This window comes from Pan troglodytes, chromosome 14, assembly GCF_028858775.2.
Source record: "Pan troglodytes isolate AG18354 chromosome 14, NHGRI_mPanTro3-v2.0_pri, whole genome shotgun sequence".
NCBI lineage: Eukaryota > Metazoa > Chordata > Mammalia > Primates > Hominidae > Pan > Pan troglodytes.
Window position 1 is genome coordinate 43,002,634 of NC_072412.2, and position 27,717 is coordinate 43,030,350.

Genomic DNA, 27,717 nt, shown 5'->3' on the forward strand with positions numbered 1-27,717 from the left:
CCACTCCCTTTTCTCCCTTCTTCTCTAACTGGACTATACTTGGGACTAAAGAAAAATTTATAGAATTAATGTTTATTGAGGATGATTTAATGTAATTTATTATTCATTTAAATTGTGAGCAATTAAACTTTTAATATTTTTTTCTTTTTATGAGGATGATGGAGCTGAGTATGAGGGGTGGTAGATTCAGGTGTGAATAGTATATGCATACACTTACTCTAATCTGCTTTATCTAAGAAAATTAAGTTTGAAGTTATTAATACTGTACCTGTACCTGCATCTTTTCTTTTCTTTTTTTTTTTTTTGTTGCCTCCTTCCCTATTTTGGTCCTGGCATGTAGTGCTGATCTGTAGTTGAGATTATATGAACCTAGTATAAATTCTACTTGAATATTTATACTGATCAATGTCTCTAACTCCAATTTTAAAAGCAAAATTAGCATGCATGATTTGGCCTAAATTCTCCTGCCATTGGTGAAATAATCAGGAATTGAGAGAAATGTGTGTGAGCACTCCTTCCTAAGATTTCAGCAATACTGTTGAGAAGCAGAAGCTCTTCAATCTCCTAGAATGATAATAACCTTCTCTCTTAGTCCCTTTTGCATTGCTCTAAAGGAGTACCTCAGGTTGGGTAATATATAAAGAAAAGAGATTTATTCGGCTCACAGTTCTGCAGGCTGTATAAGAAGGTTGCCACCAGCATCTGCTTCTGGCAAGGAACCTCAAGAAGCTTTCACTTAAGGCAGAAAGTGAAGGGGAGCAGGTATCACATGGCGAGAGGAGGGAAGCAAGAGAAAAGAAGAGGTGCTAGGCTCTTTTTAACAATCAGTTCTCGCATGAACTAATAGAGCGAGAACTCACTCATTACCAAGAGGATGGCAGCAAGTCATTCATAAGGCATCTGCCCCGAGGACCCAAATGCCTCCTACCAGGCACCACCTTCACCACTGGGGATCAAACTTTGACATGAGATTTGGAGGGAACAAATATTCAGGGTATATCACCTTCCTTTTCCTTCCAGTACTCACAGTTTGACTCCTCCTCTCTTTTTGATCATTTGAAACATCAAATTGTTTTACCAACACATTCATGTTAATACTCTTGCCCATAAAGGAAGTGGAATTATTATTTCTGCTTGTTGAGACTAAAGAACAGGTAGTGAAACTATTCTTGTGGTCACTGAGCAAATCAAGCCAGGAATGGCCCTAAGCTGCACTCTAGAACTTTTGACCACTAGCTGGTCAAAGGAGGAAAAAGGAGTATGTGTGATTCGTCTTCTAGTGAATTCTCTGAGTGAAACATTCTAATGCTTTTGCCCATGCTAGTCACATACTTATAAGTATGAGACTATATCTGAGACTTTTCCAGGAGCAATTTATTCTGGAAGAGGGAGCTAGATTTTGTTATAAAAATATAACGAAGGCTGGGTGCAGTGGCTCACACCTGTAATCACAACACTTTGGGAGGCCGAGGCAGGTGGATCACCTGAGGTCAGGAGTTTGAGACCAGCCTGACCAACATGGAGAAACCCTGTCTCTACCAAAAATACAAAATTAGCTGGGCATGGTGGTGCGTGCCTGTAGTCACAGCTCCTCAGGAGGCGGAGTCAGGAGAGTCGCTTGAACCCAGTAGATAGAGGTTGCAGTGAGCCGAGATCGTGCCACTGCACTCCAGGCTGGGCAACAAGAGCAAGACGCCATCTCAAAAAATATATATATATGTATATATATAATGAAAAGCATTATAGATAGAGAACTGATTCAAAATAATCATTTTACTAATGGGTGAGTTAAAGTGATTAAAGACATTGTGAGATTGTGTACAGGTTTGGAGGAATGGTCTTGAAATCTGTGAAGCTAGAAATTTTTTGTTAAGAAGAAATTTATTTTAGAAAAGCTTATTTATGACAGTGGAAAAGTCAGAGTTCAGATAATCAGACAGCATTATTGATAGCTTTGCTTTATAAAAGTGAATGGAAGAAAGGATGTCAAGACAGTCATAGACTATCTATAGACTTCTATATGTCAAGATAGAAGAAAGAATGTCAAGGTAGCAGTCTCTCATTGAGCCATCCTCCACTTTCTGCTACAACATTGATAGAACAGAATTGATTTTAAAAAAATACCAGCCACTAATAAGACAGTTTGCTAATGACACCTTGTGAGAAATTCCTCTGAAACAAGATCAGGCCAGGCGCGGTGGCTCATGCCTGTAATCCCAGCACTTTGGGAGGCTGAGACGAGTGGATCACTTGAGGTCAGGAGTTTGAGATCAGCCTGGCCAACATGGTGAAACCCCATCTCTACTAAAATACAAAAATTAGCCCAGTGTAGTGGCGTGCACTTGGAGTCCCAGCTACTTGGGAGGCTGAGGCAGGAGAATCGCTTGAACCTGGGAGGCGGAGGTTGCAGTGAGCCGAGATCACACCACTGCACTCCAGCATGGGTGACAAAGTGAGACTCCATCTCAAACAAAACAAAACAAAACAAAAACAAAAAACCAATATCTATGGCATCGAATATAGAACTCTAATTGGTAATTGACACAACTGTGCCACATAAAATATGGTGTATTAGTCAGGGTTTCCTAGAGGGACAGAACTAATACGATAGAGCTGGGTGTAATGGCTTATGCCTGTAATCCCAACACTTTGGGAGGCCAAGGCAGGTGGATGACCTGAGGTCAGGAGTTTGAGACAAGCCAGGCCAACATGGTGAAACCCTGTCTCTAATAAATGTACAAAAAAAACCACACTGAGTGTGGTGGTGCACACCTGTAATCCCAGCTACCTGGGAGGCTGAGGCAGGAGAATAGCTTGAATTCAGGAGGCGGAGGCTGCCGTGAGCCAAGATAGTGCCGCTGCACTCCAGCCTGGGCAACTGAGAGAGACTGTGTCCCAAAAAACAAAAAACAAAAAACAAACAAAAAAAAAACAACTAATAGACTAATAGGATATATATATATATATATATATATATATATATATATAGTAGTTTATTAAGCATGAATGCACATGATCACAAGATCTCACAATAGGCTGTCTGCAAACTTGAGGAACAAGGAGAGCCAGTCCAAGTCTCAAAACTGAAGAACTTGGAGTCTGATGTTTGGGGGCAGGAAGCATTCAGCACGGAAGAAAGATGTAGGCTGGGAGGCTAGGCCAGTCTTACCTTTCCATGTTTTTCTTCCTGCTTTATATTCACTGGCAGCTGATTAGATTGTGCCCACCATATTAAGGGTGGGTCTGTCTTCCCCAGCCTGCTGATCTCCTTTGGCAACACCCTCACAGACACACCCAGGACCAATACTTTGCATCCTTCAATCTAATCAAGTTGGCCCTCAGTATTAACCATCACAAATGGTTAATTGTAAAAATGGTTAATTGTAAAAGAAAGTAAAAATTTATTTATCTCCCAAGATCAGACTCAAAGATTCAGGGCCTATGACTAGAAAATTAAACTAGACTAGATTCAGGTCCTATGACTAGAAAATTAAAATGCTCTGATTTTCTGGTTCAACCAGAATATCCCCACACCAACTATCTTACTTAATTAAGTAAACTGGGTGGTTTTTTGGGGATTAAAATCCTGTGGAATCTAATTTTTTAGGAAGAGTGTGTCACTTCTCGGGACAATACTAATTATGAGTTTCTGATCCTCATCCTACTGACCCTCCTTCAAAAGGCCTTGGTTACATTTTTTTTTCTCTTCCTACCTTCTATAAACTGACTTACTCTCGTGTATGCTCAGCCTAAAACTCTAAAAAAGGGAACTCAATTTGAGCTAGGTGCCCACCTTTGTTTCGTTTAATTAAGAGAGAAGAGGTACTGTGATGGTTAATACTGTCAACTTGATTGGATTGAAGGATGCAAAATATTGTTCCTGGGTGTATCTGTGAGGGTATTGCCAAAAGAGATTAACATTTGAGTCAGTGAACTAGGAGAGGTAGACCCACCCTCAATCTGGGTGGGCACCATCTAATCAGCTGCCAGCGAGGCCAGGATAAAAGCAGCAGAGGAACGTGGAAAGACTAAATTGATTTAGTCTTCTGGCCTACATCTTTCTCCTGTGCTGGATGCTGCCTGCCATCAAACATCAGATTCCAAGGTCTTCAGCTTTGAGACTGTTGGGCCTTCCACCACAGACTGAAGGCTACGCTGTTGGCTTCCCTATTTTTGAGATTTTGGGACTCAGACTAGCTTCCTTGCTCCTCAGCTTGCAAATGGCCTATTGTGGGACTTCACCTTGTGATCATGTGCATCAATACTCCTTGATAAACTCATATATATATATATATATATCCTATTAGTTCTATCTCTCTAGAGAACTCTGACTAATAAAGGTACTATGATACAATAGAGCCACAGGGGTTGAGAATGAGAGATCAAATATGAAGAAGGGGTATGGACCCTGCAGATACTCCAAAATGTGTCTACTTCAGGATTGTATTTTTTCAATATTCTACTAATTAAAGTTAGAGACAGGGTACCGGTCGTTTATAAAAAGAATCTATCTAAATTTAGAAGAGTTATAATAATTTAGGGCCTATGGGAACTGGAATTCGAGCTAGGTAAAAGCTGTGTGCTCAAGTATGTTCTGCAGCTGTAGACATAAAAGGGAACCTTAAACTGCTGATGTAAAGAGTGAATAGTCCTACTTCTGACTGTATGACTAAGAAATTTCCAGAATTGATGAAAGCCATGAATCCTCAGACTGGGGAAACACAATGGATCCCATGCTAAAAAATATACCAGATAACATTATAGTGAGACTACAGAACACGAAAGATAAAGATTTTTAAAACCAACTAGAGAAAAAAGTTGAAATATATAAATCAACATTAAAAAATAACTTAAAGATATATGTGTTTGGAAATTTAACTGTAAATTCAATTTTTTAAAAAGATATGGGGAGTTTGAGACAAGCCTAGGGAACATGGTGAAACCCTGTCTCTACAAAAAAATGCAAAAATTAGCTGGGTGTGGTGGTATGTGCCTATAGTCCCAGCTATTCCGGAGGCTGAGGCCAGAGGATGTCTTGAGCCCTGGAGGTTGAGGATGCAATGAGCTGAGATCATACTGCTGCACTCCAGCCTGAGAAATACAGTAAGACTGTCTCAAAAAAAAAAAAAAAAAAAAAAAGATTAGGTTAGCTAATTCTTCTTAGGGGTGAGCTTTGGTTATTCGTGTCCTCTAAAGAATTTGTTCATTTTATCTAAGTTGAAGAATTTATTGGCACAAAGTTGCTCCTAATTTTCCTTTTAATGACTATAGAATCTGTAGTGATATTTCCTCTCTCATTGCTGATATTGGCAATTTATTTGTTTTGCCTTCTTTAGCTGAGTAGCTAGAGTTTATTAATTTTATTGACTTTTTCCCCCAAAGAACTGGGGTTTTTATTTTGTTTCATTGGTTTTTCTTTACTGCTTTTTTGTGTTCTCTTTCATTGGTTTCTATTTTTATTTTAATTGTTTTTTATGCTTATTTTGGGCTTTTCTCTTCTTTGTCTATTAATAGTTTCCTAAGGTGCAAACTTAAATCATTCATTTCCTTCTGCTTTCCAAATACAAGCATCTTATTCTATAAGCTCTTAAACCACTGATGTCCCTAAAACTCCTTAGCTGGATCCAACAGATTTTAATATATTGTGTTGTTAAATCAAGTTTAGCCTAAAGCTGCCTCTTTACATATTTTAAGTTCGTTCTAAAGGTTTCTCTGTTCACTGTGTACTGTAACAAGTGGAAGTGTAAACAGACCATAGCCTACACTTATGCTAATTACTGAGTTTTAGCCATTCAAACATAGCCAACTGTTTGAACCATGTTCAAATAAGGCAAACACCACGCTGTAGCCAATCAGAAGTGTTTATTTTCATTCAGCTCAATTTCTAATTTCACTCATGGTTTCTTCTTTCACCCATGGGATATTTAGAAGTGTTGTCTAGTTTCCAAATATTTGGAGATTTTCTGAATGCATTTTTGTTATTGATTTTTAAATTTAATTTCACTGTGGTCAGAGAATATGTGTTATTTCAATCCTCTTAAATGTATGGTCTTGCAGGTTAAATTGTGTTCTCTCAAAATATATGTTTAAGTCCTAACCCCTTGTACCTGTCAATGTGACCTTACTTGGAAATAAGGTCTTTGCAGATGCAGATGTAGTCAAGTTAAGATGAGGTCATACTGGATTAGGGTGGACCCTAATCCAGTGACTGTTGTTCTTATGAGAAGAGAGAAATTTGGACACAGACACATACAGCAAGAATGCCATGTGATGGCAGAGGCAGAGATTGTAGTGACACACCTACAAAGCAAGGAACACCAAGGATTGCTGGTAACCACCAAAAGCTAGGAGAGAGGGCGTGAAGCAGATTTTCCCTCAGGGCCTCCAGAAGAAACCAACCTTGCCAATACCTTGATTTTAGACTCCTAGCCTTTAGAACTAGAAGATAACACATTTATGTTGTTTTAAAGTCACCTAGTTTATGGTATTTTGTTATGGTGTCCCTAAGAAATGAATATACCTGGTAAATGTTCCATGTGCATTTGTTAAAAAAAAAAATGTGTGCAGATGTTCCTCCTTAACTTATGATGGGGTTACGTCCCAATAGACCTATTGTGAGTTAAAAATATATTAAGTTGAAAATGCATTTAATTCACCTAACCTACCTTGAACGTGCTCAGGACACTTACATATGACCACAGTTGGGAAAATCATCTGGTAACAGAGTATGCTGTAGAGTATTGATTGTTTATTCTTGTGATCTTGTGACTGACTGGGAGCTTTGGCTTGCTGCTGCTGCCCAGTATTGAGAGAGTATAGTACCACATATCACTAGCCTGAGAAAAGATAAAAATTCAAAATTCGAAGTAGAGTTTCTACTGAATGTATATGGCTTTTGCACCATCTTAAAGTTGAAAAACTGCAACTCAAACCATTGTTAAGTCAGGGACCACCTGTATTCTGTGAATGTTGGATGTAGTCTTCTAAAAGATTAGTTAGGTCAGGTTTGTTGATAGTGCTGTTTGAGTCTTCTATGTATTTCATGAATTTTCATCCACTTTCGATTATTGAGAGAAGGGTGTTGAAATCTTCAGTTTTCACAGTGGATTTATTTATTTCTTTTTCCAGTATTATCAGTTTTTGCTTCATGTATTTTGAAGCTCTCTGATAATAGGTGCCAAAACATTTAGAATTGTCATGTCCTCTTAATGGATTGCTTCCTTTATCATTAAAAATGACCCTCTTTATTCCAGCTAATTCTTTCCTTTGAAATGCACTTTATCTGATATTAATAAAACTATTCCAGATTTCTTTTAATGAGTGTTAGCATGGAAGATCTTTTTTCATTCTTTCACTTTTAACCCATCTGCTTTTTAAATTTAAAGTGGGTTTCTTACAGACAGCATGTAGTTATTTTTCGATGTTATCCAATCTGACAAATCTCTGCTTTTTATTTGGTGTGTTTAGATCAATTACATTTAATATAATTAGTGATTGTTGAGTTTAAATCTATGCTTTTTGCCAGGTGCAGTGGCTCATGCCTATAATCCCAGCACTTTGGGAAGCTGAGGCAGGGAGATAACTTGAGGCCAGGAGTTTGAGACCAGCCTGGGCAACATAGCAAGACACCTTCTCTACAAAAATAATACAATAAATAAACAAATACCTCTATGCTTTTTCTATTTATTTTTTATTAATGATCATACTAAATTACACATTTTGGAAACTTGACAATTACTACAAGAAATTTGGAAAAAAGACATGTCTTTAAGTTAATTTCTTTTTTCCTTTTTTTCTTTGTTTTTTGAGACAGGGTCTCACTCTGTTGCCCAGACTGGAGTACAGTGGTGTGATCTCGGCTCACTGCAACCTCTGCCTCCCAGGCTCAAGCAATTCTTCTGCCTCAGCCTTCTGAGTAGCTGGGATTACAGGCATGCACCACTACTGCCTGGCAAATTTTTGTATTTTTAGTAGCAACAGGATTTCACCATGTTGTCCAGGCTTTTGAACTCCTGACTTCAAATGATCCATCTGCCTCGGCCTCCCAAAATGCTGGGATTACAGGTGTGAGCCACTGTGCTCAACCTTAAATTAAATTCTTTAATATAATTTTGATGTGTATTCTTTTACCCTTTGATTCTTCAAAGGATAAACTTTTTCACAACTCATTATAGGAATAGTTAGATACATTTTTAGGATTTTTGTCAAATTTGGGAAAACCTTGACCAAATTAGTTTCATATATGATTTGTAAGATTTGGAAGAATTTTCTAAAGGACTAGCCTCTAGTTCCAAACATTTCATATTGTTTTTCTTTGCTACTTGTGTATTTCCAGTGGCAAGTGCAATGTTCATATCACTGTATGTCCTCTGGCCATGCATTATTTTGTCACAATTCTGAGTGATTGGTGTGGTGAGCGTTTTACGAACATTTCTCCTATACCAGTGCAGCTAGCAGTAAGTTAACTATACATTGGAAGTGACTATGAATTACATAAAATACCCCACTAAACCCAAAGTAAATGAGTCCCCAACTCAACATCCTCTTAGAAGAACTCAAAAACCTGTTATACCAAATATTTCTAGGAAAGTGTGATGGAGAGAAGTTGGAATAGTCTTAATGGTTGTATTTAAAGCATTTTACTTTTTCAAACTTTATAAAAACACATGACTTGTAAATATATTATTGAGACAGTAGAAACAGCCTGTGCAAGTGAGAGACCCTAAAGGTTAAGTTTCATTAGCTTCATGGTAAATCTACTCAAGGGATGACTATTGTAGGGGCAAGTCTGAAATTCTTAGTAAGTCCTAGAAGGAACATTTAGCACAGATTATTGATACTTATGTTTATAATGTTAGGCACTTACAACCAGTAGTTGTCAGCTACAGGCTTAAGTACCAATTCTGGGTCAACAGAAAAAGTCACCGACTTCCTCTGTTCTTTAGTGTTTTAATCTAGACCATGGTCCCTTCTTACCCTGCACATTCTCCCAGGAACCTCATCTTCTCTCATCTATTTAATTGCCACCTTTAAGGTAATAATTCCCAAATCTAGCCCAATCTCTCTCCTGAACTTTAGACGTGTATGTTCCACTGTTCATTGATATTCCTGCATCAACTAGAACCTCTTGTCTTTCTTTTCAACCTGCCCTTACCTCCTGTATTGACCAAAGAAAAATCCTAAGAATTATCCATGGCTTCTTACTCTCTGACCTCACCCTACCAACTGCTGAGCACAGTGCCAGGCACATAGTAGATGTGTACTAGACTTGAGGTATTATGTTATAATGTTATATCAATAACTAAGTCCTGTTGGAGTTCATTCTAAGTATTTCTAATCCACCACTCTCCAGTCCTACTATTCTTATCCAGGCTACCATGTTGTCTCATGTGGATGGATTATTGCAATACTCTTATCTCTACCTCCTATCTTACCCCCTCCCCTAAAATTCATTTTCCACACTGAAACCTGAATGTTTTTTGAAAATGGAACTCTTACTTAGGACACTCTTCTGATGACTATTCTTCAAAGCCTTCATATTGTCCTGGGTATGAAGTTCTAACTCCTTTACCCCTCTTTCAAGGGCCTATACCAGGCCCAATCATACCTCTACTCTCATTTCTTACCACTTCTCTGAAATGAACTCTGTTCTGGCCACATTGAGTATTTCAGTTCCTCAAATTGCCATGCACTCAGTTCCCAGACCCTTTCACTTCTAAATTTCGATTGAACACCAATCATAATGACTCTATCACCTAAATATTTTTTCCATGCCTCTCTCCCACTCCCACATTGCTGCCAGTCTGTTTTTCATCACTTCTTTCTCTGCAATAACCTCTTAATTGATCTCTTCTTGATCCTAGCTTGCTCCTTTCAATTCTTTCTTCACTCTGCCAGCAGAATGACCTTTCAGAAACAAACATTTTATCTTATCTCTCCTTTCCTTAAACACATTAATGGCATGTATCCCTACAACTTTTAGGAGAAAAATAAAACGTCTTAACACATAGAGTCCTTTGTGATTTGGTTTCTGCCCATCTAGATCTCTAGTTTCATCTTTTAACCCTCTCTCATACAGATCATTTCCCAGATTGAGATCCTCCAGTTTTCTAAATATCATGCACTTTCGTACCTCTGGGCTATGCCACATACAGTTTTCTTTGTGCTTTTATAGCATCCTTATCACACATTTATCTTTCCAACTAGATCACACACTTGTAGGGTTGTTTCTTTTTATATTTTGTGTTTTCTACAATAGTCACTTATTATTTTTACATTTTAACAAAATAAAATAATTGTGAGGGGGGCTATCCATTGAGGAAATTGGATATCCATTGAGGGAATTTAGTTGTAGAAGAGAAAAATGTGGTGGGATGAGACAGGCAACAGGATGGGTGGTGGGTCACAATACCTGTTTTCAAACATCCAAGGGCTTTCTTGGAAGGGTTTAGATGTCCATCTGGTGTAGATTTTAGGGAAACAGATTTCCTCTTAGTGTGAGAAAGTTGAACAGAGTTGTCTGAAGAGGGAATGAGCTGCTGAGTCAATAAGAGATGAATGAATCACTTTTGGGTTTGTTTAGTGGAAGGGCTCTCACTGATACAGGGAGATTTCTGTTGAAAGAGGGAATTCAGCCTCTTCTGGAAGGTTGGCTCAAGTGGTCTGTGAGGTCTCTTCTATTCTTTGAATTTCACCATTACAAAAATAATTTAATAGCTTTCCACCCTTATACCCTGAAAACAGATTGATTTAACACTATTTAGAGGGTTCTGGTGTAGCTAGAGGAGCACAGGCCCCTCTCAGAATTCAATGTTAGTCATATCTTTGGTAAGAACTATTTGATAGAGCCCTTTTCCTTCTTTGTGTTGTTCATCTTTTTTTCTCATAAGTATCCCATTCCTGATGGCCAACACATGACAGAATAGTAGTAAATGAATAACTTTCTATGTGTTAGGACACAATACCTTACTCTGTCCTATATTATGTTTCTCTTTGTGCTTGAATTATCTACCCAATTGGAATGTAAACTGTGCCTTAAATTTGTATGTTCCCCCCTGCAGCTTTAAATATGGAATTATGGAATTCTTACTAAAGATTATATTTATCTGTAGTAATAATTCCATATATAAATTAAACTGAATTGAATTTAGGCAACAGGAAAACAGACCCAACAAATCCACCCTGAAATATTTTAGTAATCTATCAATCAAAGGGATTAAAAGAGATTTTAAAAACCCCATGAACATGGAACTGCAGTATAATCTGGCATACACAAAAGTAGTTTCTGAAATGTGGCAAATCGCCAGTCCTGGCAAATTGGGAAGGTAGTATGCCAATTACAGAGTGAGAAGTTGAATAGCACCATGGAGAATTAGGAGCAATAACACAGGATGAATGCCTTCGTCCTGATTTAGCCTCAGGTGGTCCTCACCAGAATCTGACAGGCAGATACCCTGGGATTCAGGGAATATTATAATCCCAGGGAATTCAGTCCATTGTTAATGTTGGTCAGGAATCATATACAGTATGAGTTAAGAAATACCAGAATTCATAAAGTAAGAATGTTTCTGCCTCTTTGTGGGCACCTGAAAATTGAATTGTCTGCCAACAGGAAGGGAAGCAGCAACCAAATTCCTCAAGAGAAGGGGAGAGGCTTTGGTTCTCTTTACTTGCACACTTTTCTATAGGTAGTAAAACTATCAGCATCAGTCCCTTAGTCTTAACTGCAAAGTATCCCAGAGTATCGACTAGGGAGCTGTTGATCTGCAAATCCTCCATCTTCTCCCAGACTTTCTGCATTTGAAGGCCCCCCAAGGGTCAGCATCTTGTTTGAAGCTTAAAATAATTGCTTATCTTTATAGAGGCAGAGAGGGGTCTGAGGGAGAGAATAATGAAATAAAGACTAGTGGAAGCAGAAAAAGAAGGAAGTGTTTTGGATGGGGAAGGGAGAGAGAGCTTGAAGCTTAGGAACAAATTGACCAGTTTGGAGGGTAACCTTTTTCTCAAAAATCCAACTGAAAGTGTTCACAAGTCTGTACATCTAACCGTGTTGGCTGGTTTGCAGCAGCAGAGATGATGACAAGACTGTGTGACTCCTGGATGGAGGAAAGACATTCTTGTGGTGTGTCCCAAGAGACCTTCTGCCTTCCAGCTGACAAATCATCTGTGCTTCAAAAAAATTTCTGCTTCCAATCAAGACTGAAACTGAGAAATTTTCCTGACAAGAGTGGAAGTTGTAGCATGCACAGCCTGTTAGATTTGCTTCCTTTGTTTGGTGAGAAATAAAATCACACTCCACCAACAAATTGGAATGCCTAGGATATTCTCTGTCTCTTTCTCACTCCCTCACACATACACCTGCCTCCCCTTTGCCCCACGTGCATGCATACATGTGCACACATCTACCTTACTACTTTAGAGCCAGGTCTAATAGTGATAGACATAATCTCTGTCTGTCTGTCTATCATCTATCTATCTATCTATCTATCTATCCATTCCTGTCACTGTCTCTGTCTCTGTCTCTTTCCAATAGTTCCTAGATTATGGCTAAATTTCCCCCCACATTTGGTAGGACAAAGACTTTTTACCATTAAGGATTTTTTTTTAATGTGCCTGCTACCAGTCATAAAGGAAATACCAAAAGGTCATTCCAAACAATTTTTTGGACAGAGGTTTACTGCTGAAATAGATGAAATAACTGATAATTTATCACAATAGCTAATTTGAAGGGGATAACTGGCACCTGGAAGTACAGAGCTGCTGTGTTGGTAAAAACAAAAGCAGCCGCCTTACTTTGTAATTATAGCTGATGTTAGAGGTTTTCTTTTTCTATTGTGGAGTTGTTGCCAAGGCAATAGCTTGGCAATCTTCTACACAAATGCTTTTCACATTAATCTACACAGGCTTCACAGATGTTAATTTTTGTAACACACCTATGCATTCCAGAAGAGCAAAATATATTTTTTAAAATCTGTTTTATATGGTAGGAAAAGAGCATTAGAAAACGTTTTTCTGGCCTCCTCTCTCGCTTCCAGGACACACTCACAGTGACCGTCATGGATTTTGAAATGGCCTCCAGACCTTAGCCCAGGACTGTGGGGAAAAGAGGGCAGGAAACCCAAAGAGAATCCACACGACAAACCAGATCAAGGACATGGCTAACAGTCAGAGTTGGAAGTTCTGCTGCTGAGACAAGGTGGAAGCCAGGAGGCAGAAACCCAAGAGGAACTAAAGCCAAATGTCACAGTTAGCAAAAATTAGGGCTAAAGCACAAGACAAGAACCAAAGGAGCGATCACTGTTGAGCAAAACAGTCTAGTGTCAGCATTCAGACACTGCCCTCGATGCAATTTCTGAACACTCTTGGGGCAGCAATGCTTCTTTAACCCCAACTTGAGGCAGCTCATGTAGAAAGCATCCACTATTGCTGGGCTTTGGGAGTGTGATTAATCTTGGAGGCAAGGTGAGCTGTTAAAATTTTCACCCATCTTACACTGTGAAGAGACAGAATAAAGAAAGCCCTTCATACTTGTTGGTTCTGGAGTCATAAAGCTTACCAAAGTAGTAACACTGAGGCAGGGACTGGACCAGGGTGGGTGAGTGAGGTGCCTCAAGTACAAAACTTCAGGAGGCATTTACTCTTCAGGTCATATGAATGTGGGGCCACTGAGGCTCAGAGAGGGGAAGGGCCCCTTCACACCCCAGGCAGGGCAGCTCTGGACCTGACATCTGGTGCTCGGTGTCTCATTGATGTTAGGCCATGAGTTCATTTTGAATCAGAGTCTGTGGCGCTCATGGTGTTTCTTGAAAAAGAAAAACAACATTATTAATATTTAGCTACTCCCTGGCATTTTCTAATGTAGGATGGATACAAATAAACGCCCAAACTGGTGAAATAAAAAAATTTTGGTTAACACTATAGTAAAGACTTTTTTTTTCATATTCTTTTGCTGGCCAGGAAGTTCTAAATACCTTCCCAAGAGTATTTGCTGCAAAAAGAACAGAGAGGAAATAAATTATTGTGTGACTCCAGCAAACACTTGCCAAATGAATAGACAATGAATTAGAATTGGCAAAAGGGAGAATGGAACTCACATGAACTCAGTATCCTTTATTTTAGTTTCATTTAGTGGTTAAAGTCATACATTTGTTTTATTTTATGTACAATTTTTACATCTTTTTACAAAGGCTTTAAAAGGTATCTATATTAAGTGCCCACAAACTTTTCCTCTGAAACATCATTTAAATCACTCTGGCTGATTCTGCTCTCAACCAGATAAGGTATTAAGGAAAGACAAGAACAACAACAATAACAAAATGGTATGAAACTTTATCCAACCATGGCTTAAAAGGACTTATTGGTTAATTTGGATTTGGGTTGATGGTCAGGATGGCCTTGAAATTCATATTCTAAATTTAAATAGGAATTTCTTCAATTTTCCATTCGAGAATTGATTCTCTTTCTTTTGTTCCACTAGGCTGTACAGATTGTATTCTCTGTTTCTGAGGCTGTCATCCGTTAGCAGGATTTACAGTTGCTGACAACTTGCTTTAATAATTCACAAGGAATAGAATCTATTTTGTGCTCTCCGTTTTCTCAGTCAGTTCAGTGATGCAGACAGATTAAAAACATGCTTTTTGTCAGTGAAATAAATTGAGAGGGCACAGAGACACCCTAGGAGGAGTAATACTGAACAAGATACCACTGTGAAATGTTTTCCCACCAGTACACAGCTAGATAAAACCGGAAACAGACCAGGCTCTGTCTTGAACCCTTGAATCTGGCAAGCCTGGTACTGAAGTTAGGCCTGCTCTCCAGGCATACCCCAAACTGTTGAGTTAATTTATATAGGCAACTGAATGTACTGGCTTTCAAGTTTTAGGGAAGGGAAATCATTTTAAGGACAAAATGAAATTTGAAATTCACACACAATTTATAAGCTGTGGCATTTTCTTTTTGTGAATTATGGTAGTAAAATGTGTAACTAGCACCTATTATGTATTGTTTATATAGTTATCTGAAAAAGAAGATGCCTTTATTTCTGAGTAGCATCAGACAGCAGGGCAGGAAAGAGAAGGCTGCCTGGCCATAACTTCTACGCCTCCCTGGGTCATGCTGTTGCTTCATGTTTCTTTAATATTAAATGTAACAAGTTCTGCATCAGGCTCAAATCCCATCTGGCCTCAGCCCAGAAGAGGCCCGGGGCCTGTCAGGCCTTACACTGCCCTGACTTTGTTGATAGATTCTGCTCATTGAAATTCAGCAGTGGAGGAAGAAGGTGCCTCCTCCTTGCAGCCTGTTCCTCTCCCTAAGCAAACAAGACTGTGGCTCAAAGGCAATGTAGGCCATGGTGTCCACAGCCAATTTCAATACTTAGTTCCTTCCTGAAGCCAATCACCAGACCCACACCACAGGGTGGACACACCCTTCTGGGTAAAGAATGTATTTATTTAGGTTCATGCAGAAGCCAAAGAAGAAAGAACAGGGCAGATGAGAAAATCCTATAATGGACCTTGCAAGTGAACTGAGAGCTGTTTGGTGAATCTGGCTGACCACTTCAGCTCACTAGTGTGCACACATAACGCCCTTTCAGACTTTGGCATTCCTTGAATTTTCAATTTGATTTTGGCACTAGCTGTTTTCATAGGTAATTTTTCTTATTCTTCACATATTTCATGCCATTATGAAAAGTAAGTGTGTTTTGGCTAGACATCCTAGCAAAAAAAAAAGAGATGGTTTTGAAGGTATTATCTTCAAAAGAATATTACAAATCACTATCTGGAAGTCAGCTGGCATCTGATATATCTTTATTTGTCTACATATGTAAATGTACATAGATATATAGTTATAGATACAAAATATTAACCAAATTTATGCGTGGTTTTCTTTAGGTAACTACAGATAAAAACTGCAGTTCCACTTGGCTTTTGTAACAAGTTGGCATCTAGGTTTTCATCTAATTGGTAAATGTATATAATTTAAAAATAGCTTAATTTTTTTTCTTAGTTTTCTTTAAAATGTGAATTGAAGTTGTGATTTGAAGTTGGAGTAAAATATCACTGGAGGCCCAGACATTTCCTGAAGCTTAATAGGGTAACCCTTTGGTGCTTGGAGCCATAACTTTACCATCTGAACTGCTCCAGAAATTCCAGTCACCAAACTCTGATATTTTTTTCACTCCTCCATCACATTTTAAACTTGTAATGGACCTAAAAGTGTTTCCAGTTCACCCTTGCAACTTTGCCCCAAGCTGAAGAAAGAATCTACCCCAAAATGTGCTCTTTATAACAACAGCATTTTTCCAGCCCTTGCCTCACAAAGGTGACGTCTCTTGAAACTATTATGGCTTCAATATGCAAGGGATGTGGTCTCGGCTTCACCATAGCAGCTGCTGGGAGCAACCAGCTCTCCCAGGTTTATGCCACATAAACGCACACCCAAATACTCCGGTTCAATTTATTTTTCCTCATGCCGTTACTCCTAAATATGAATTCTTCCAGGGGTGGGCAAACTAATTTCTAAGGCTGTTTTCTTTTATTTTCTTCTTACTTTCTTTTCTTTCTTTCTTTCTTTCTTTCTTTCTTTCTTTCTTTCTTTCTTTCTTTCTTCCTTTCTTTCTTTCTTTCTTTCTCTTTCTTTCTTTCTGTCTTTCTTTCCTTCCTTCCTTTCTCTCTCTTTCTCTCTCTCTTTTTCTTTCTCTCTCTCTCCCCTCCCTCCCTTCCTTCCTTCCTTCCTCCAAATATCTACAATTCTTTTGATGGCATCCAAAAAATGAATGATTTTGAGGTATCTGGTTATGACTTCTATAGACCTTTATATTCTGGCTTTGAACTACAAAAAGACAAACAAGAAGGAAGGAAGAAAGGAAGAAGAGAGCAACAAAAAACACACAAAAATCCCTCCAATCTATCAGTGAAATTGTACCCTCAAATAACATTCTATAAATTATCTTTGGTTATTTTGATAGGAGTTATAATCAGTTTTAATTTACTCATTCAAAATTCAACAATATTTGTTGAGAATCTACCTACTACATGCCAAGTAGATAAGTTATTAGCCCTCATGGTGTCTAGTTTTGCCTAGCGTAGATATTTAATAAATGAGAGAAAAAATTAAGTAAAATAATTTCACATAATGACACATACTTGTAATGAGCTCTACCATAGCCTTCCCAGACACCCCTTCAGGTATGGTGTTCTTATTTCCCTAGTCACTAGGAATGCTGTCTGTAGATAGCCTTCACCTCTCAGACCCTGTGATGGTTAACTTGATGGGTCAACTTGACCAGATTAAAGAATACCTAGACAGCTGGTAAAGCTTTATTTCCGGGTATGTCTGTAGAGTTGTTTCAGGAAGAGATTGGCATTTGAATCAATAGACTGAGTAGGAAGATCTATCCTCACCCAATGTATGTGGCACCATCCATTCCACTGAAGGCCTGGATAGAACAGAAAGGCAAAGGAAAGCTGAATTTGCTCTTTCTTCTGGAGCAGGGAAACTTGTCTTCTCCTACCCTTGGACATTAGAACTTCAGGTTCTCTGGTCTTTGTTTCTCAGCCCTTTGGACTTAGACTGAAGCAAGTTACCAGCTTCCCTGGTTCTCCAGCTTGCAAATGACCTATCATGAAACTTCTCAGCTTCAATAATCATGTGAGCCAATTTTCATAATAAATCCTCTATCTATCTATCTATCTATCTATCCATCCCATTGACTCTGTTTCACTGGAGAACCCTGAGTAACATAGTTTTCTTCAGGAATTGCCTTATCTGAAGAGAGTTACCCTGCCAAAGGTCATGTTTCCTACCTATAGGGTAGTCATTTCCAATAACTGGACCCCCTTAACCCAGCTCAGGACAACTCTGAAGGTCGATTCCATCTTTTGGTAGGATTAGCTCTGGTCCTTGTTGGGACCACATCACAACCCTACTTCTTCCTCTGCCTAATCCTATTTCTATCCTTTCCATCAGTGAGGACCAAGAGGACTCCCTAACAAACTTTCTACTTATTAATCTTTACCTCAGTCTACTTCTTGGGAGTCCTGACCTGCAGCAGTTAGTACTAGCAGAATATCAAGGAAACAGACACTGATTTAGCATTTAGGGGCTGGATGACCTGCTGCCTAGCTAGGAGTAAAGACACCATCACTGGTGGTAGAGATTAGTACTATGCCTGAGCCCAACAGAAATCAGCATGGCCAGCAGCAGAGATCAATGCCGAGTCCCCGGTACAGCACCAACCCTCCAGAATGCCAACCAGCCACTTGGTGGCAAGTTAAACACATTAGACATTTTCCACCCTGGAAAGAGTAGTGGCTTATTTTGATAGAAATAGAAATATATTTTGGGAATGTATGTAAAAGTTTGTCTTTCCTTTCCACAGAGCTTCAATCAGCACTACTACTTGAGGACCTATGCAGTGTTTGTCCGTGAGCATGGAATGACTCATACTGGCATCAGAGTTAGGGACTCACTTTAAAGGAAAGGGGATGCAGTAGTGGGCACATGACTAAGAAATCCACCGATCCTCTCATATACTGCACCACCAGAAGCTGCTGGATTAGCAGAGCAAATGTATGTTCAAAGAACAGCTGAAGCAGGAACTTTGAGATTATACTTTATGGGGATGGGTGTCATTATCTAGGGTGCGGTGCTTACCAGTAATCAATGAATTTTATGTAGTGCTACATCCCCACTAGATAGAATACATGGGTCCTGGAATTAAGGGGTAGAGGCATGAATGGTCCTTCATCTCTCCCAGTTATCTGCTTGCGGGATGTATCTTCCTTTCCTGGCACCTCTGGGTTCTGTGGGTTTAGTGGTCCTGGTTCCCAGAGAGGAAATGCTTTCCCCAGAGGACACAGCAGGAATCTTACTAAACTATAAGCTGAAGCTGACTCTTGGGCACTTTGAGATCTTCGTGCTAAGGGACCGACAGGCAAGAAGGGGATGCTTCCTGGCATCATTAGGACATTGGGCTACTGTTATACAATGGAGACAGGGAAGAATATATATGGCACCCACATTATTTATTTAGGTGCCTCTTGTTATTCCTTTGCCCAAGTTTGACAATAGTAGACAAGTGCAAAAGCCATAATCAGAGAAGGACATGGTGATTGAGAGCTCAGACCCCACAGGATAAGGGTCTGGTTCATGTTACCAGGCAAGACAAATAAACCTGTGGAGTTTCTAGGTGAGTTTAGGGAGCACATAGAATGGAGAGTAGAGGAGGGAGAATGTGATCCCAAGACTGGCTGCAGTGGCTAGAGATGTATTTTATTCCACTAAACCTCAATAAGTTTCACTGAGAATCAGATGCCCCAGCATCCTAACTAAGCTGCCTCCAGAATTTATACAAAGCAGTGGATTCAAAGGGTGGACTCTGGTGAAATGTTGCCCATATTCCTATTCAATACTTAAAATCTTACTCCTCAAGAGGTTGAGAATGTTGCAAACAGACAGTTTTAGCTTTCAGGTGTCTTTGGAAATTGTCTCAACTTAAGAGCTGCTGTGCCTTCTTGGGGCAGCTAGCATCCAATGTTGGGGGTATAAAGACTTGTCTCCTCGTTTTGAGACTTGGTATATTCTAAAAAGCCATTCTAGCTTCAGAACTCCCTATGGGGCTGGCTGAGGTCTTTGTTGAGACTGCAGTTATAGCCTAATTTCTCCCTTTTCCCAGCATTCTTATTTTCCTTCTCTTCTTCAGGTGTTGATCAAGAGTACCTCTAATAACTTCTTCCATGCAAAACCACTACTCACTCTCTGGTTCCCTGGGCATCCACCTGCAACAGTACTATAAAAATATATAAAACAGCAAAATGAAATAGAAGATCAGATACAAGTCGAGGCTACTCTAGTTGTGATGATCAGATAAGTCTCTAAGGAGCTGAGATGTGAATGATGAGAAAGATCACAGAAAGATCTGGGGGAGTAGCATGTACCATTCCAGACAGAAAGAAATATGAAGGCCCTGAGGTGACAATGAGCTTAACATGTTCCAGAAAAAGAAAGAAGGTCAGTGTAACTCAGGCATGACAAATGAGAATGAGGCTGATGGAAACAGTGGCCAGATCATGGAATTTGAACTTTATTCTAAATTCAATAAGGAGTTACTAGAAGTAATTAAATATACCACTTTGACTTACAGGAGTACTAAATGACTTACAGGAGTTTGAAGAGTAGAATAAGAGACAATCATTATAGTTATTATATATATTGTTATGAGATTATATAGTAGTCTCACCCCAAGAAAGAGATGGGTGGTGATGGCGACAGGTGGTTGACTTTTGATATTTATTTTGGAGGTGAATCCAAAAGGATTTGTGATGCATTACAATGTAGGACAATGAAAAGAGAATAATTAAAGATGACCCCTAGCTTAGGCCTGAGCAAGGAGCAGTACCACTAGTAGGGAAGGAAAAGAGGAGCATAGTTGGAAGCAGAGGATATAAAGCTACCTAAGGACAGGGTACAAAGTTTCCAGAGAAAAAGAACAGATTAGAGAGCTAGATTACCTTTTTAATTAAGTAGTAACTTCAACTTTGTTAACCCCTTCAGTCTCTCTTTGTCTCAGTTTCTCTGCTTTCCATTCTTTCCTAGGCCACAGTGAGATCTGATAGACCTCAATATCTATAATTATAAGCTGCTTTACATTTCTCAGAGATTCTGCATTTTCAGCAGTCTCTCAGGTGACAATGAGGTTGTGGTCTGAGGACATTTTGTGTAGCAAGGTTCCAGTGAAAATAACATCGTTGGGTCAGACAGACCTGACTTTGAATTGTTTCCTGGCCAATTATTAGTTGTGTAATATTGGAGAAGTTTAAATCTTCTCTGAGTTTAATTTCTTGTAAAAGTAGGAATAATATACCTGCCTCATAAAGTTACCAGGAGAATTAAATGATGTCATGTCTCTAAAGCATAAAGCAAATAACCCAGCTTCTTACTCACAATGGGGCTAACTAATTTAGTCTCCCTCCCTACCGCTGTCAAACAGACTATATGTTTACAGATTATATTAGAATCTTAAAAAATCATTGCAAGACCTTAGGCATCCAGATAATTAACATGTACAGTTTTGACTATTACCAAGTAATTCCAATGGTCCACATAATGTAACAATTTGAATTTTGCCAAGGTGCACATTGAAATCCTACATACTGAGAAGAGGCTGGTTTGCAGGAGTGAGTAATTTATCTGGGGTATATCCTATCCAATGGCAAGCATCCTCATCTCAGCCTGACTTCATGGTTCTTAGCTCATCTTCCCATCTGCATGCCTTTTGTGAAACAAGAAAACCTCTGTATCTTATGGAAAATGTATCTGCTAAACAAAGGAACAAACAGAAAAACAAAAACTAAACTAAAACCAATTAGCAAATTGTGTTGGCATAGAAGTGAAGAAAAAGTTAAAAAACCAAAGAAACAGATGATATACAGAAAAACAGGAGTTTTGGATAAATTATGGAGTGGGAATGCCACATTGGCAGTGGCTTGGATCCATGCTATGAATGCTTTTACCATGTGCTCTATAAGGAAATAAAGAAAGCTAATTCACAAACGGTTTCAATAAGTTTTCCAGACAGAATTTGTATTATTAGCCTTATAAATGAGTCTAGCCCTCTATTTATAGAATTCTAAAGGTCTTAAGGGGTTAATTAAAAGTTTGTAGTAATACTTGACTGAACTTTATGGGAGAAATTCTGTGCTATAATGGTATCTGTGATTTGGGGAATTTGTACATGTCTCAGGGTGTATCTCTTAAGAATTTCAGGGTCTCTTGTAATTATTTTTAATACTAACACATTGTTCTTGTTGTATAGCAAATTGCAAAATGCAAATTATTAAACCATCATGGCAGTAATCACATTGTAAAGAAATAACTTGCATATTTAATTTCCGGTTTTACAATGAGGCTATAGCATTTGCCAGTAAATATTCAATACCATTGTACACAAGCACCATGCTACAAAGTACTTGGACAAATAAGACTCATCTGAGGAATGGAAAATACTGGCTCCATGATGGAAATGTAACCTTGAGACTTGGGAGGGTAAATTATCTTGGGGCAATAACAATGTTACCTATGACTGGCAGAAGGTCATAATACTGGTGCATTTAAACAGCTGTTAGTCCCCCAGCAGTCATCTAGAGAGACAAGAGAGAGAAATCACTTATTTTGATACTAAAAACACAGAGCTAGCTCTAAAGTATCTGACATATCCTAGTCCTGATCAGCAAATCTCAGCACTTTTGCTTGGTGTGAAGTCATTTAATTTTGACTGGATACTCCCTGTAGTAGGTAAGGCTAACACATCCAACGATAGATGTATTTCCACAAAAAATGATTTTTATACTCTCATTCATGAAACATGCAGTCTCATTTTCCCAAGGCTCTAAGCAGTGCCAACACGGTATTCCTTTTATTTGAACTCTGAAGTCCTTGTAGGAATAATGATCTCACATTCCTTTGTTGTTTAAAGAGTATGAATTCCGTGAACAATCCTAAGACGAATTAGTTAGATGAAATCTGGTATTTTCTGGGGCAGGTTAAGGAGAGTGAACCACAGGATTGATAAAATTCAACTGGATGCCAATTCTTTTGTATTATTTTCTGGCACCCTTATTTAAAATGCAAATACCCAGAGAGAGTAATACATTAAAGAGCATTAAGGAATAAATACATGGGTGGTGAGGAAGAGAACCCAATGTCTTCAACAAAATTCCATAGGAAGAGTCCCTATCTTTTACTTGGTTTAATGAGATTTGAAATGAGATAAGTTCGAATTTGAGATCTGCTACTCTTTAGCTCCTTGCAGCAATTACTTAACCTCCCATAGTCTCAGTTTCCCATGAAAGTAAAACAGTGATAATAGTAATAGTATAGTAGCATTGAAGGGAGGAATTGATTAGATGACATATGCAAAAGACACAGAAGAGAGCTGGGCAGATGGGAAAAATTTAACAAAAGTTTATTTTTCTCTTTTGATTAAAAGTACTTGAATATCACATTACATTTTCCCTCCCCACTTCACTAGGGCAACACCAGTGGATAGGCACCCCCGCTCAGGAGACCAGGAAATCTCCCCTAATAGGACTTCCAAGTGAATTATTGAACAGTGAAGTTATTTAAACGTTATTGAATTACTGAAAAGAATTTCAAGAATCAGTGGTATTCTGTGGAAGTTATTAGGTGTAAGATAGGGACTCTTCCTATGGAATTTTGTTGAAGACATTGGGTTCTCTTCCTCACCATCCATATATTATTATTATTATTGAGATGGAGACTTGCGCTGTAGTCACCCAGGCTGGATTGCAGTGGCACGATCTCAGCTCACTACAACCTCTGCCTGCTGGGTTCAAGCGATTCTCCAGCCTCAGCCTCCCAGATAGCTGGAGTTACGGGTGCACACCACCATGCCCAGCTAATTTTTGTATATTTTTAGCAGAGATGGGGTTTCACCATGTTGGCTAGGCTGGTCTTGAACTCCTGACCTCAGGTGATCCACCCACCTTGGACTCCTAAAGTGTTGGGATTACAGGCGTGAGCCACCTTGCCCAGCCATATTATTTACTTGGTTCAGATTTGTTATACCAAGTAATTCAGAGGTTTTTTCAAGAGAAGAAATGTAGAGGATAAAATGTTAATACTTTAACAATTATCAGACTCATTATTGAGCAAGACTGGAGTAGCAACAGAAGGAAGTCTATTTCTAATATCCTATTCTGAAGAAGTATCTCATTTCTTTATTTTTAGAATGCTTAAAAAGTTATTCTATCACAAAGGAAAACATAGTCCTACCATATGATTTACCAATTGTATTTCCAGGTATTTGCTAAAATGAGTAGAAAACTTATTTTCACACAAAAACCTGCACACAAATGTTTATAGTAGCCAAAGGGGATCAGACTATGTCAGCCCCAAATATGCCACTTCGGCATAAGTATTATTTTGGGCTCAATGCAATTATACGAGGAATTCTCTGACATCTCTCTTTCTGCCTAAAGCATGGCATAAATTTCCCTTTGTGAAGGCATCCTCCCTCTGCTCTCCCATGCCAGGAGGCGGTAAACAACTCTCATCACAGGAGACAGAAAGCTGGCATGAGATGTGTCTGCATAAGCAAACCTTACTAAAATAACACTTATCTTCCATTAGTTTCCCCCATATATTTACCTTTCTGTAATTGAATGTCCCTAGAAACTCAAACTGCTTTCCTTTGTTTTGTCACTTCTCCACACTTTATCACCCTTTGTTAAAGTGGTATATAAGTCCTGGGTTTTCACTTATTTTCACTTATTTATTTGGGTTTTCATTTATTTTAGGTGAAGCTCCTTTGTGCATGTAAAGTGAACCATATCTCCTATTAATCAGTCCTTTGTTCCTTTAATTTGCAAGCCTCTTTCATTGAACCTAAGAAGGCAAAGAAAACTTTTTTCTCCTACTCTACATAGCTTTATTCATAATTACCCAAACTAAAGGCAACCAATGTGTTGTTCAATGGGGAAATGGATAAACAAATGATGGAATATTCATATAATAAACTATCATTCAATGATAAAAATAAATCAGCTATCAAGCCTCAAAAAGACATGAAGGAAACTAGATCATATTGCAAGTAAAATAAACCAATCTAAAAGGCTATATACTATATGATTCCAACTATATGACATTCTGGAAAAGACAAAATTGTAGAGAGTAAAAAGATCAGAGGTTGTCGTGTGTTTGATGGGGGATGGAGAAGGGGAGAGGAGAGATTTTTAGGGGATTTTTAGGGCAGGGACACTATTTTGTATAAAATTATAATGGTAGATAGATGATATTATGCATTTGTCAAAACTCATAGAACTGTACAACACAAAGAGTGAATCTTAATGTAAACTATAGACTTTAGTTGACAATAAAGTATCAATATTGCTTCATTAATTGTACCACACAAATGCAAGATGTTAATAATCAGAAAACTGGGAATAAGGGAGGGTAGGTTGGAGGGAGGGTATATGGAAACTCTCTGTACTTCCTGCTTAATTTTTTTGTAAATCTAAACTGCTCTGAAAAAATCTATTAATTAAAAAGTCATTTAAGGATATCTCATTCTTTATATGTCTTATTAAAATACAACAGATATAGGTAGAGAGAAAAGAGGGAATAAGAAGAGTGTAAAGCAAAGGGAGAGGCAGAAACATATAAGAATTATAAGACAAAGAAAATGAATTTGTGCCACCAGAAAAAAAATATTAGAAATTTAGAGAACCATCTTTTCTTTGTTTCTTTTTTTTTTTTCTCTTTTCTTCCTTTGCTCCTTTTTAGGGAATTGGAGTAGGAATTGGGGATTTTAGCAAACTTAGAATGTGGAATAAGTTGATGGCATTGGAATTTTTAAAATAGTTTGTGCACTTTTCCTGAGAGCGTGCATTTTACTTATTGCTGATGGAAGGCTAGAGTGTCTGGCATGGTATATACTTATGAGATGATTAAGCAAAAGATGGCTTCTGGCGGGGGTGTGTGAAGAGGTATAATGTGACACTAGAAAAATCATGGGGCTGAACAATTGGGAACCTGCTCTCAGTTTGAACAAGAATAAACAGGCCTTACTAGGAGTACTGGAAATCAAAGGCAATGGTGATATGAGGCCTAGAGTAAGGCGAAGGGGTATGAAGTAGATGACAGTATGTCCCCCAAATGAACTTTTCTTTTATATCGAGGTATAACATATATATAGGAGAGTGCATGAATCTTAAATGTACAGCTTGTTGAATTTTTATTTATGCGCAGACCCATGGATCCACAAACCAGTTCAAGATACAAAATATTTCCAGTACCTTAGAAGTCTTCCTTTTGCTCCTTCCCAGTCAATATCCCTGTCCTTAGAGGCAATCATTCTGATTTGTCACTAAATGTAAGTTTTGCCTGTAAATCTCATATAAATGGAATTGCACTATATGCACAACATTTGCATCCAGCTTTTTTTACCCAACATATGTCCGTGAGAGTCTATATTGTTTCATGTAATAACAGTGGCTTTTTAAAATTGGTATTCATATATTTTATTGTATGAAATACCATAGTTTATCCATTTTATTGCTGATGATCATTTGGGTTGTTTCCAGTATTTTTGCTTTAATGAATAAATTTGCTATGAACATTCTTTTATATGTCTTTTGGTGGATATACACATCTATTTCTCTTGTGTCTTTACCAAGAAGTGGACATGCTGTGTCACACGATAGGCACATAGATATTGCCAAACATTTTTCCAAAGCAGTTTTACAATTTAAATTTTATAGCAACATATGAGGATTCCAGTTGCTCCATATCTTCAGCAACTTTTGCTAGCACTTGTCTTTTAAATTTAGTCATTACAGTGAGTGTAGAGTAGTAACCATTCTGGTTTTAGTTTGTATTTGCCCAATGGGTAATAAAATTGAGCATTTTTCCTGTATAATTATTGTTCATTTGGATATCCACCTTTGCAACGTTCTTACTCAAGTCTTTTGCCAATTATTCAACTTGGATTTACTTCTTATTATTAATTTGTGGGAGTTCTTCATATATTCTAAATATAAGCCCTTTGTCAGATATTGCAACTTTCTTTCTTTTCAGTCTGTGGCTTGCCTTTTCACCCTCTTAATGTATCTTTTCATTAATAGAAGTTCTTAATTTTGATGAAATCTAATTTATCAATTTTTTGTTTTAAAAATAGTGCTTTCCTTACATGGCTTGGGTCTTTTCTTATTCCAAGTTTTTAAACATATTATTCTCTTTTCTGTTTCTCAGCAACATTTATTGAAAATTCCAGTCTTTTCTCCCTAAATGAAGTGGTGTTTTTATTGTATATCAGATGACTGTATATAACTGGGTCTTTTTCTCCATTCTTCTTCGTCTTATTGCCATATTTGTCTATCTTAATGCCAGTATCACACTGACTCAATTACAAAGCTTTATAAAAGCATTTGTAGCTTATCTTGGTGATTCTAGATAGTTTGCATTATCATATACATTTTACAGTCGTTTCTAAGTAAACTCTTCTTTACAATTTTGTACCACTAAGTTGTAGCTAGCACACTCTCTAATTTTTCATATATTTTTTAGTCAAAGTTACATATGTACATAATTTAAATAGTCAAATAGCACTATAAACCTTTAAATGAAAAAAGTAGTCCTTTACTCCTAAACCTCATTTCAAGAAGCAACCTTTTCAAGTCTTTTAGCATTCTTCTGGTATTTAATTTAATATTTCTCAATAATATAATTTTATTTCTTGATTTTCAGCTTTAGATGTTGTCTACTATGGAGCATAATTCAGCTCTCTTACATTTTCTCAACATAGATCACTTTTGTTAGGTCAATATTTGTTAGTTATATTATTATTATTATTTCCATGTAAATATTCTTCGCAGCATTCTTCTTCTTCTTCTTTTTTCTTCTTTTTTTGAGATGGAGTTTTGCTCTTGTTGCCCAAGCTGGAGTGCAATGGCTCGATCTCAGCTCACTGCAACCTCCACCTCCCGGGTTCAAGCAATTCTCCTGGCTCAGCCTCCCAAGTAGCTGGGATTGCAGGTGTGTGCCACCATGCCCGGCTAATTTTGTATTTTTAGTAGAGACAGGGTTTCACCATATTGGTCAGGCTGGTCTCAAACTCCTGACCTCAAGTGATCCACCTACCTCGGCCTCCAAAAGTGCTGGGATTACAGGCATGAGCCACTGCACTCGGCCTTCACAGCA

General features: G+C 38.1%; 1 protein-coding gene across 4 annotated transcripts in view; it reads left to right on the plus strand.

Annotated features, from left to right (window-relative positions):
* The window catches only part of LACC1 (laccase domain containing 1), a 98,941-nt gene that overhangs the window by 44,663 nt on the left and 26,561 nt on the right, over window positions 1-27,717 (plus strand). The window contains exons 11-13 of one of the 4 annotated variants that reach the window (XR_010150450.1): window positions 15,891-15,962; window positions 17,557-17,649; window positions 18,380-18,570. The gene's annotated coding sequence lies outside the window, so the exon portion shown is untranslated. Of the gene's footprint in view, window positions 1-13,034; window positions 13,909-15,890; window positions 15,963-17,556; window positions 17,650-18,379; window positions 18,571-19,702; window positions 19,794-27,717 lie in introns of those variants that run through there. The other 3 variants (XR_010150449.1, XR_010150451.1, XR_010150452.1) reach the window with 3 other exon arrangements.